Here is a 12,633-nt window from a genome sequence, read left to right as displayed (position 1 = left end):
ATATTTGGATCATGCAATGGATAGCATATATAAGGATCTTTCATTTTTTGTATTATACTTAAATTATCTGAGTCATTTTTACTGTAAAAATACAAAAAAAGGACCAAACCCTGCATTATAAACAATTGATTAACCTGTGCTGCTACAGTCTCTTATTCAAACTGTGATAATAGTTAAATTGATATGACGTTATCGATAACCGGACAGTGGGCACTTCATCAGCACAGGATGATCACTCATATTTTTTGCACCATTGTCAGTTTATAGAAAATAGATGGCCATCTAATATTCCAATATTCTCTTAATGTTAAGCAAATTTGTTAATGACGATGTCCGAACACTAGTTACTGGTATAATATAATCACTCTGTATTCAGCGTTCTTTTGTTTGAATCACTTTGACATTTATTAGGCACGGAGTGTTTCCGTTACGGAGTCAATACATAGCTTAAGAGTCAATATCTTCAGAAAACCTCTGTAGTTCCAGTTAAAAATAAACATTTTGTTTCTATAGAAACCATTGATTTCCTGTTTGCGATATCATCAGGTTTTATTTATTGGTAAATTGTATTTGCTTTTGAAAATAATAAGATTTTTCTCCTATTGTCATCGTAAACTAATGCGTATGAAAGATACGTAACTATCAATATTAACGGCAAACATAGTGTTTATGCATATTATGTCTCGTTTAATGATGCCGTATTTACATAAAGACCTCATTTAAATTCCACCGAAGAGACATTGTCAAGGAATAAACCTCGGTGCTTCGATTGTTACAGAAATTTGAGCATATTTTGCTCTATGCGGGGATGTTTCTTATACTGTACACATGGAGACAGAGAAAAAGCAATTATGAGTCATTGAATTTTAAAATCAATAGTACGCATCTGTCTCCTCAGCATTTATATATACAAGTATGAATAATAAAAATATTAATTGACTGAAGATAGCATAGCAAATAAACTAGGTAATAGAAGAGATAGACTTGTCAACAATGAATGGATTAATGAAGTAATACAGATTTGAAGGGTGAGTTTTATTTTGTTATGTTTGCTAAAATAATTGAATAAGTGATATAATGTGTATCAAATGAAAATTGTAAGACTTTATCTGAATATGTATCAACTCGGGAAACATTTGCATTATGCAAACATAGCGTAAAGACGCACTAAATGCTAGCGTCATACTATAAGTGCGTCATTGAAAAGGTGATTCATTTTTACTGTAAATAGTTCTATTTTGGATATGTGATAAATAAAATATTATATTCGTGTAGCTACATTGTTTTTTTTATTGAACTCGTTGAATAAAATAATATTATGCTCGCCAAATTAGACATATAAAGTAAGAATTTCATAGATTTCAATAAATTTCTATGATTAAAATATTTTACTCATGCAAGGATGACGTATTATAATCTTTAATGTGAAATAATTTGTGATAAAGGAAGCAAAATGTAGACAAAGTAGTATTTTTACTTACACACAAGATACTAAATCATTATTACTGAATTAATTATCAAAATGCAACAGGCACATGAGATGATTCAGCTCTATGACAAACGAGTTTCTGGAATTGGAAAACAATAATAAAAAGGTTCTGAACAATAAAAGTATCCGTATTTTAGGTATAATGGGCTTCTATACATTTAATATCTCGGCATTTAATTAGAATAATTAATTTTTTTAATAATGTTTCTAGAATAAAAGTATCTGCATTTAGACACATCTACTCGTAAATATATACTTATAAAAATCTAATTCCAATTATAAAAAAAACTAGTTTACTTATATTTTCTAAAACAGATTTTTATAAGTAAACTAGTTTTTTTTATAATTGGAATTGTCTGAAGTTAGGAATATTTTCTTGTAATTCGTAATTGAGATTTCTTTATTTATCTATTTCAATTCAATATTCAGGCATTATAATAAAGCATTATAATAAATCTTTTCTGTAAGATTTTGTGCTGCAAAATAAGATAATTAAAATTACCTATGGTACAATGTAAGAAGAAAATGATTCATTTTGTTGTTAATGTTAATGTACGTACAATTTCAGTTTTCTGTGAATATGACCCATATCCTAGTTAGTGGGATTTTTTTGGGAGTGTTACGCCTCATATATAGCTCTCAACGGATATAGCTCACCGTAGAGCTTTATTCGTCGATACCTTGATACAAGTGAAACAAATATAGCTCCCCCTAAAAGGGATGTATACGTCAAGACGCTCCATTTTGGTGGATAAAGCTCCCCAAGTATATGCATGAATATGTTAGTGTTCATAAATAACACAAAGGATATAATATAATATAATTATATAAAATATAATCGTCACATTAAATTAATCATCACCATCATCAGCACGTCATCATTATCATTATCGGTACATCATCATTATCGATACATCATCATGTTCAGCGATAGCATGAGCATCAGTGCATCTACATCATTTTCATTATCATTTTTAACATAATTGTCATTATCAAAATCATTGTAACCGTCATAATCATTAGCACATCATTATTATCAGAACATCATGATCATGATTTTCAATACCAGTACATCATCATCAAAATCAGTACATTATGACATCATCTCAATTATCATCATCATCGGTACCATTTCTGATAAACACTAAGTTATGATAAAAGTGCTTTGTATTTGACCAAGTCAAGTCGAACATATTTTCTGTGTTTTTTTTTTTTTTGATGTTATATTGAAAAAGAATATAATGATGATGATGGACATAATGATGAGTTAAATGGCGATGATTTTAATGACGATGGAGGAGATTACTTTTATGACTTTGATGGTGATAATGATGATGATGATAGAAGCTAATATTTTCTTTAATTTTATAACCAACTTCGTGATGGGGAGCTTTATTCATCGAAACGGGGCATCAAAGCATGTTGTTGACGTATAAAGCTCTACGAATATAGCTCTTGGGAAACTACGAGCATCATTCAATAAGTTATGTCACTTTTTATCTCAAAGTAATTTTTAGAAAAAACAATTCATTGCACTTACATAATGCGTTCGAAAGCTAACTCTAAAGTTTTTTTTACATGTCATTTGCGTGTAAATAACTGAGATATTTCAAAATTCGAAATAAATACAGTCATATACACAGACAAATTTACTGAACACTTTGTACAATGGACAACAAAACTTAAATTAGAAGCTATACGAAATGTTGCATTAGGCTTGATATAGCTGCAACGCAGATACATTATGAATTGAGGCGCATGTTATTTCAAAGCGCACAATCTTCAGGTGGCTGAAAGTTTAAAAGTCATAGATGATAACCGTTAAGGTAGGTCTACAACCTTGGTTACCATTCCAAACAATTCTCCTGTAAAGCTTATAGTACTGCAACATTTCAGTAAAGGAGATAGATAGTTGTACTTGCATATCAGAAGGCAGTATTCATTTAATTCAGACCAAGCCTTTGGGTCTAAGAAAGGTTCGTGCTAGGCGGGTACCCCATTTGCTCATCAAAGAGCCAAGCGCCGTAAGTGTTCCGAAGAACTCTGAAAACATACAAAGATTGTGATAGTCGGTTTATTTTTAACTTGCTGAAAGATGATAAAAAAACTTTGGTGCTTATGTTTGAGCTTCAAAGAAGGGGTTACTGAAAAAACAGCCATGTATTACCAAAAGGAATATTAGTACAAAGAAGATATTATATGAGATTTTCTTTAATTCCAGTGTACCAGTCATTCAAGTGCCTTGTCAATTTAGCCAAACAGTCAATGAACAGTTTAACAAGAAGTGTGTACTGAAAAAAAAAGCGTTTTACAATAAGAAACGTCCAAGCAAACGATGATCAGGGGCAAGAATTTGTTAAAGTTGTAACTGGACAGAGAGGTTACTAAAATGCATTTCAGTAAAGGGGGAAATACTTTTAAGGTTTAAAATAGAAAATATTTGAGCCGCGTCATGACAAAACGAACGTAATGGGTTTGCGACCAGCATCGATCCTGACCAGCCTGCGCATCCGCGCAGTCTGATCAGGATCCATGCTGTTCGCTGTCAGTTTCTCTACTTGTAATAGGGTTTGTAGGCGAACAGCATGGATCCTGTTCAGACTGCACGGATGCGCATCCTGGTCTGGATCCATGCTGGTCGCAAACGCACTATGTTGGTTTTGTCATGACGCGGCTCATTTTATAAATCCCGGTAATTTTATTCGTAACAGACTTAAAACTGGAGAAAGATAGCTTCATAAAGCTACAAAGACAGAGTCTCTTAACCTATTATACATAGTATTATTCTTGTAAGTGTTAGACTATCTGATAAGACCACTTATTTTATTGAACTTAGAAAAACGGGGATCCCCCATAAAAGCAGACATTTCAATCGTGAATTTTACAATATTTTAATATGACCTCATATCGACTACGAATAAGATTCCTAAACCATTTAAGAAAGAATATATAAGCCGATGAATAAATTCACTTATTTCACGCCACTGACTTCCTTCTACTTTATTTAATCTATCATGTTCTGGAACGTAAAGTAAACGCACTTAAACAAATTGAATCAATTTATTGAAATCAATCAGTTATAATCCCATGAGTATACTGTTTATACATTGTATAAATACTTCATTTTCTTCTGTCACTTTGATAGGTATCGATTGAGACTAAAACCATTTGCGCAATTTATAGATGACATTGCAAAATTAAATGACAGAGAAAAATACCTTACTGCTGTTATACTATAATTATTTATATATTTAGTGTAAACGATATTGAAAATTCTTTATTTAGATATTCGTTTCTATGGAACTAATTGCTTTGGTTAGAGAGCAGTGACAATGTGTGTTCATATATTGGTACCTTAAAGACATAAAACACTATATAAGAGACATCAAAATGAAATATCATTATACTCTTCCATCACGATTTAAGTTCATAATAAAGACAATATAAATGAAGTATTTTTGAATTCGTAAAATAATGTGCTCTTTGTTTCATGTTAAACATTATTTCCCATCATTGTTCATCAGCAAATCTAAGAAATCTATTACAGCAACATTTAGAATCAAAGGGCTGCAAGCTCTGTGGTATTTTCTGATCTTTGCAATCTAAATCATACTGACTATCTGTATGTATTTTCCTGTATAAGTTTATTTTTATATACTATATCTCATCTTAGTTTAGATTTTTTACTATAACAGTTTGAGTTTGATACATATTATGGAATTTTGCATGACTAGAGTTGTATCAAAAAATCATTTATGTTCATTTTTTATGACAGCCACACTTTATCCTTGCATATCGTGGCTACTTCCTTAAAAAAGACACTTAAAAAAATGCCTCGACTAGGATTTGAACCCTAGACCTCTCACACCATAAGCGAGCGTGCTACCCCTGCACCACGGTGAATTAATACGTAGGTAGAATGAATAAAAACAAATACATTGTAATTCTAAATTGACAATTTCCATTTCGTGTTTGTAATCCTTATTAATTTCGAGGTATTTTGTCCACGACAAACCTGTTGTTTAACACTGATGGAAATAATTTAGCGGAAATCTTCTCGCCATGTATATATTCCACTACTCGACAGTCAGATTTATTTGTGTACTACGCTCTGGAGTATTCGGTAATCGACATCGCTAAAAATAGCATTTTCATTGATTAAAATGATATTCATCCGCGTAATTTGTGATTGTGCATTTATTGCCAATTCTATATTCTTTTAAACTTTGAATGCGTTGTAATTTGTTGGATACTTGTAACAAAATAAAAATATTTCTTTCTTTTACATCGCTAGTTTTAAGCTGTTTTGAGAACTACTTGTTGTTAGGTTTGTCGTGAAAATTCTGTGTCAGAGATTGAATGTCAGCATTAAATTTTCTGATCTCCGATCAGAAAATAAAAAAATATAAAGATACGTCAGCAAGTGGCATTTTAGATTTTTATCGAGCAACAAAACTTTATTTAATTATGTTTCCTGGTTTGCACATGAGAAAGAAAGTCACAGTCTTAAATTTGCTGTAAAATATTTAAAGGTGCTTGAACGCTGTAAATACTTTTTTTACTTAAAATTATGGCGTTCTTAATATTCATTTTTGAATATCTGAAACAAAGATTTGATCAGAATCTTCAATTGACCTCTCAGTTATAGCTAAAGCTGCGGTCTCACTTACTCCCGGCAGAGTCCAAGACCATCCCGGTAAGTTACCGGGATGATCCGGGACGATCCGGGGTGAAAGTATTGTTGCGGTCACACTTACCCCGGCAGCACTACGGTAATTCCAAACTAACCACCCAGGATGCGCTCCGGATCATCCAGTCAGAGCCCAGGTGAAGGTACGGTTCATGTCGGTGCTTCCCCGGTCGTTCCCGGATGACGCTGGAAGAGCCCCGGTTGACCCAGGCAGAGCCCCGTTCGATCCAGACAGAGCCCCGGCAGAGCCCAGGACGATCCAGGCAGAGCCCCGGTAGAACCCCGTTGGATTGAAAACGCGCGAAAATGATTACATTGATACATAATTTTTATTTAATATAATATCTATTGTTCCAGAATAGTAATTCATGATGATTTTCTGAAAAATCCTTATGCAAGACTGGATAGAAGGGAAATGGGAAGGGTTTTAATACAAACAAGTGCAATCATCGCAAATTGTCGTGATTCTTTTGAAATGAACCGTGCTTTGCCGAGGCTCTAACGGGATCAACCTTAGCTCCATCGTCATCCTCCGGAGCTCTGCCGGCATCTTCCGGGGCTCTGCCGGCATTCACAGGGGCTCTGCCAGCATTCGCCAGGCCTCTACCGTAGCTCTACCGACTATATCATATCCCGGATCATCCCCGGTTTGTGCAGGCAGAGCTACGGTGCTTCCCCGGTTTACCTGGTCGTTCCCGGCAGAGCTAAGGATGAAGCCGGCAAAGCTATACTTCCCGGATCATCCCGGACCACCCCGGTGATATTAATCCAGGACATTGCCGGCAGAGTTACGGATGTACCCCGGTCGTTCCCCATTAACCCGGACGTCTTCCGGGGCTCTGCCGGGATGTAAGTGAGACTGTAGCTTAACTGACATAAATATTTTTGGGTATTTCCAAGTGGAGAATTGCTGTTTCTTCAAACATCTCTGGAACACAAAGCGAAAACATTGCATTAGGTCCCATGAGAGAATACAAACGTTATTTATGTCAATTCTAGCACATCTAAATGGTGGAATGTTACTATCAGAGGAACTAATTGGTGTTAACTAAACTATCGTCCTCATAACGAACTTTCCAGAAACCATGAGTTTCTATTTTAATATTATTCATCTTTCTCATATGTCATGATTGCATTAAAAAAACAAAAATCTGGAAACAACACTTGAACTAGTTATTGCAAGTAATCATGCCATTAAAATTTTGATGAAATATCTGTCGAATCACGTGGGCGCAATTTGCACATTTTGTACACTTAATACTACCTGAAGTACCCCCTGAATTCAGCAAATCTCTGTCTTATGCGCGACCTTGTTTTAGTCTAACTAACATATTTCCCTATATAAATGGACTGAATTTATGAATCCTTTTCATATGTGACAAGCAAGTTGAAGCAGTCCCTAATGGTCTGTTTCTCACGCACTGCATAGCACAATGCAGATACAAACTTTCTTTACGAAAAGGGCTACAAAGTATACTAGCATGCTCCATTAGCGTGTTTATCTGAAAATAACGCCTGACAATTACCAATAATTCGGAGATTAAATGCAATGGAGAGAGAATGGGCACACAATGTATTATTATTACACTTTTTTACAGTAAATGCACTTAGCACTATCGAGTATCGCAAATGGGCTTCTTTAAAACAGCTATGGTGAGCACCTCAGTAGCATTATATGGTTTTATAGTGAATCTATGAGATTTTTAGAGTCTGTTTTGTCGCCGCACTAAATTGACATCTTTCTAGTATTGTCGGGAAAAGAAACAGTTTATCGATTCATACAGAACTTCTGCATTTACAAAAACTTTAACCATTTATTTTTATCAATTTCAGACTGCTGAATCAGGAATTGACGTTTGGTGATTGTGATATGACGTCACTTTATATGTGTCATATTTATGCCGGATTGTAGACCATCATGCCTACATACAACTACACGTCCAATCAGCTGAATATTACATTACTGTCAGCCAACATTTCAACAAAAGTTGATAACGAAACTATTCAATCTTCTTCATCTGGAACAATTATCTGCAGCAATGCAACCGAAGCCACGACGGAAAACTATAGAACGTCTAATGACGCACTTCTATATATAGTAACGGTGTTGCTATTTTATTCGCTAAGTATGGTGATACTAATGATTAAATACATTAGAAGGGAAAGGGAGGAAGCGGAAATAGCGCATTATTACTCGGAATATGTGTCCCGCGAAAAATTCAAAACACCAAAATTTGAGTTACAAAACTACATGAAATTATTAAAGTATAAACAGGAATATTTATCAGAAAGAAGTAGAGCCATAGGCGACATTGGAAATGTTGAATGTGTAAATGTGCCTTTAGTAACAGATGTTGGTCAGACAGACGAACACAAAGTGGCAAAACAAACATCTCGTCATGAAAATGATGATGTCTCTATTTAGTGCGTGCGTGTGTGTGTGTGTGCGTGCGTGCGTGCGTGCGAGTGTGTGCTTTCAAGTGCTCTGAACTTATTTGAAATGATTATTTATGTTGTTTCATTGGTTATACAGACATCTGCTACCGCGATTTTTTAATGAAATAAGAACATGAATTTATTCATTTTACGATTTCATGTTTCATAATTTTACATTATTTTTGTCTTTACTTTTACAGAAGAAAATAAGACCTCCTTAAACACGGGTTATACCATTAAAGAGTATAGTGGCCATAACAATAATGTGCATAAATATGTAATTTTAGTGGCATTATTGAAAATATACGACAGTAACACGATTTCCACAACGATAAATAAGCTCATGAAACAATTACTGGACATGTGTAAAGCGTCCAAATCCGAATAAAATTATCTGATAAATGTATATATTATTTTATAGCAAATTTTACCCAGATCGGAAATGAAACTTTTGATTAAATTATAAGAAAATGTTTACGCATTAAATAAATGCACGTGTACTGTATACATAATCCTTTGATATACACTGTACATAGACAGGAACTTTGTTCCCTTCAATGTTCATGAATAATAGAACATTTGTGCAAGCATACATAACAAATATACAGATAAATCAGCAAGTAATTGCCACTAAAATGTAATACATTAAATATATGTTCATGTAGTAATACACAACGGTGACTTTGTATATGTCACGAGGTTCAAAATTAATACATTCAAGTTTTTCACCGCCAATCAATTCAGAATATAACAATCTAACATCGGTTGCTGTAAAAGAGGTCAAGGATAACGGTTTACGGCAGTTTACGAGTTTCTGTCACCCTGTGAAAAATAGTCGGTGTTTGATGATTGTTTTCCTTGCATATTATATATATAGAAATCATATTCCGTAAAGAAATAACGAATATTTGAGTATAAATATATACAGCTTCATTCGCATATACTATCATAACAGGCACGTGGAAATGATGCCATTTAAAGCGTGCGACTTTCATTAATTTATTAATTCATACACACACACAGTTAAGAGATGGGCATGCGTCTCTAATATCGGGTAATATATAAAATCTACCATCTCTTGAACTTTCTGATGTAACACAAAATAAAGTTATCAACCTACCCTATTGACCAACTAACTACAGCAAATTAGATATTGATAAGTATATAACTTCAAGTATGACAATACAAGATAATTGATATATTTAATATAAAATACTAACCTATATTATTAGCTAATGATAAATGTCGACAGTATTAAGTAAACGTAAATGATTCATTTAATTTCAGACCAGATTGTGTATACAAACACTGTAGTTTATCGCTTCTTTTTTGTCCTAAATGTGAGGCAACCATTATAGATCTAGATTATAACCACAGCAAGTGATTAAAGGCATGTTCAAACGCAAACGTCTACAATTTAATATACATGTATAGTTTTCTCTTAAGGGTGGAAGCCCGCATAGCTCAATCTGTTAGAGCGCAAGACTTGTAATCTCGACATTGTGAGCTCGATCCCAAGGCTTGCCAACTAAAAATGTCGGATGAGAATAGAGGTCCCATGTATGAGTGCTTAAACACGACCATGAGAAGCTTCTGGAATTGGGATATCTTTTTCCCATATGACCAAGTCAAGCCGCTAAAGAAAATAGTTGAGGATTTGCCTTATAAAATTGCTTATTTCGTGATCATTTATAACTTTGATATAAATTTATATAATATATAATTATACATGTTCGTTGCAGACGACATCTAATCTCACAGGGAATATGCATGTGGTGATATATTTTTGATATGTAAGAGAGATAACTCGTACAAGTATTATAAACGACGAAAGATTTTCCGACGCTGCTCACAGCAAAAAACAATGCCTCAACATAATATTCCGTATGTATTACGGGCACACCCGATGTTGCGGAAGGACAAATTAATAGTTTTGTCTGCAAGTCAGATCACAAGAATTTATCAGCAGGCATACAATGATCATTAGCTTGAATTTCTACAAATTTGCCTACTTGATACATAAATTTAAACACAAGTAATTTCATTTAATTTATTTATGTAGTTAAAATCAAGAGCAAAAAAATGATTTAGATTGTAAAGCCTTTGGACAACGTTTCAGTCAAGACATTTCTAAAAAGAGTTACGAAAAGAAAAACAATTAAAAGACACACAATATAATGAACATATGAACTAATTACCACAAGAAAGTACTATATATTTTTTTAAAGAAAATGCAACAACAAGAAAAATGTCCGGTTAGTTTAGTTTAAAGGTCACTTTCGTTGTGGTTAATTCTAGTGCTTCGGGTCATGTAATCTCATTCAGTCTATAGTCTTCCGTTACTTCAAGTAATCATTCAGTCCATAGTCTTCCGTTACTTAAAGTCTTCCGTTACTTCAAGCAATCATTGAGTCTATAGATTTCCGTTACTTCAAATAATCATTCAGTCCATAGTCTTCGGCTATATGGACAACGCCATGTTTGTTCTCGAAATCGTGAAAATTTTGAAAGCTCGCTTGTGAAGGTTACGAGGTGACCTCCTATTGCTGCACGTCAGATCATAATGTGTAGAGTTGATTAAGAGCTGATTGTAATCAGCCTTTCTTAGCACACAGTGTTGAACTGGTGTGGCTGCTTTAATTAAATCTTTTTGTGACGAAATACCTATGTTGATGTGGAACACGCCCACATGTAATTGAGGCCGGTCGCCTATCCACGGTCGCTCTAATTTGGACTAAGATTATTCCCTCTTCGGGGGTTTTCGTTTTGGTTTTAACATAACTAAACTTGAAAATGCTTGTAAACCTCTAAGGCTCTGTCTTTAGATACCATTTGTATAGATAGACTAGCAATCTGATAAGCTTTTAATATCGTGCATACGTGAATGTTTTTACTTAATGTATACATTGTTTTATCATTTATTTTCAATCAGTTTTCGCGTTCATTTGAAAGAAAATAAATATTTTTAAAGGAACTCCATTGAGATTCAAAAGCATAGAACATAAAGTTTTAATTTCTTACATACATCAGCTGGCAGGTGGAAGACGAAAATAAAAACTTTTAATGCCAAGGGCTTTAAAGCTGCATGCCTCCAGATGAGTAAAAATATTTCAATAACATCAAACTTGAGAAATATGTACTAAGATGTAAGGCAAAGTAAAATGATTAAAGATTAAAGTTATATTTTACATGTTATGTGCGGTTAATGACTGATTTTTCAGTATTTACAACTATATTTCTACTGCGTTACTAATGCAGTAAGGCCATTAATGCATATTTTGACCACTGTTTGGTAATTTACGTGGGTTGTTAGTGTCATTGATAATGTGTGAATTGCTTCCTTTTGGTTGTTAGTGTCATTGATAATGTGTGAATTGCTTCCTTTTGGTTACTTCACAATATTATACTGTTAATTACATATTCAAAAAATTCATGAAAATTAGCATGAATCTGGAGGCGTGCTGCTTTAAGAACTTCCCTTTATAGAGTCTTGCAATTTGTCCGTCAGATGTTATTAAAAGCGGAAAGCATTTTAGTGGGTATGCCTTAAAAGTTTTAATGAAACGACTGATGATTGGCGAAAAGTTACTTGCTTCTTCCATTCAGCTTTGAGTTAAGGCAATTTTTACATTTAAAATAATCGAGGTTAAACATTATAGTCATTTACAGATGATAGCCGACAAGAGCTAACTAGAGTACGTTACCTCGTGATACTATGTCAAAGATCAAACAATTTCAAAGCATATAATGTATCCGATGAATTAGACAGTCCATTGCCTATGAATGATTTAAAATTGCAGCTTGAAATAGCATATGACATTGCATATTTCAGAACTCATTGCAGTACCAAACTATGATTTTCACATTAGATTCAGCGAAGAAAATTAAATTACAGAGAGAAATAACATTTAACACATGATAACATAATTATATTTGATGTTAAACTGGGATTTTCTTAGAATTTGTTGACATTGTAAAAATACAATTTTGGTCTAAAGAGACAATCTGTTTTGGGTAT

This window comes from Ruditapes philippinarum, unplaced genomic scaffold, assembly GCF_026571515.1.
Source record: "Ruditapes philippinarum isolate M1 unplaced genomic scaffold, ASM2657151v2 ctg5697_1_1_1_1, whole genome shotgun sequence".
Classification (NCBI taxonomy): Eukaryota; Metazoa; Mollusca; class Bivalvia; order Venerida; family Veneridae; genus Ruditapes; species Ruditapes philippinarum.
The sequence above is the reverse complement of the archived record's forward strand: the minus strand, read 5'-3'. Positions refer to the sequence as shown.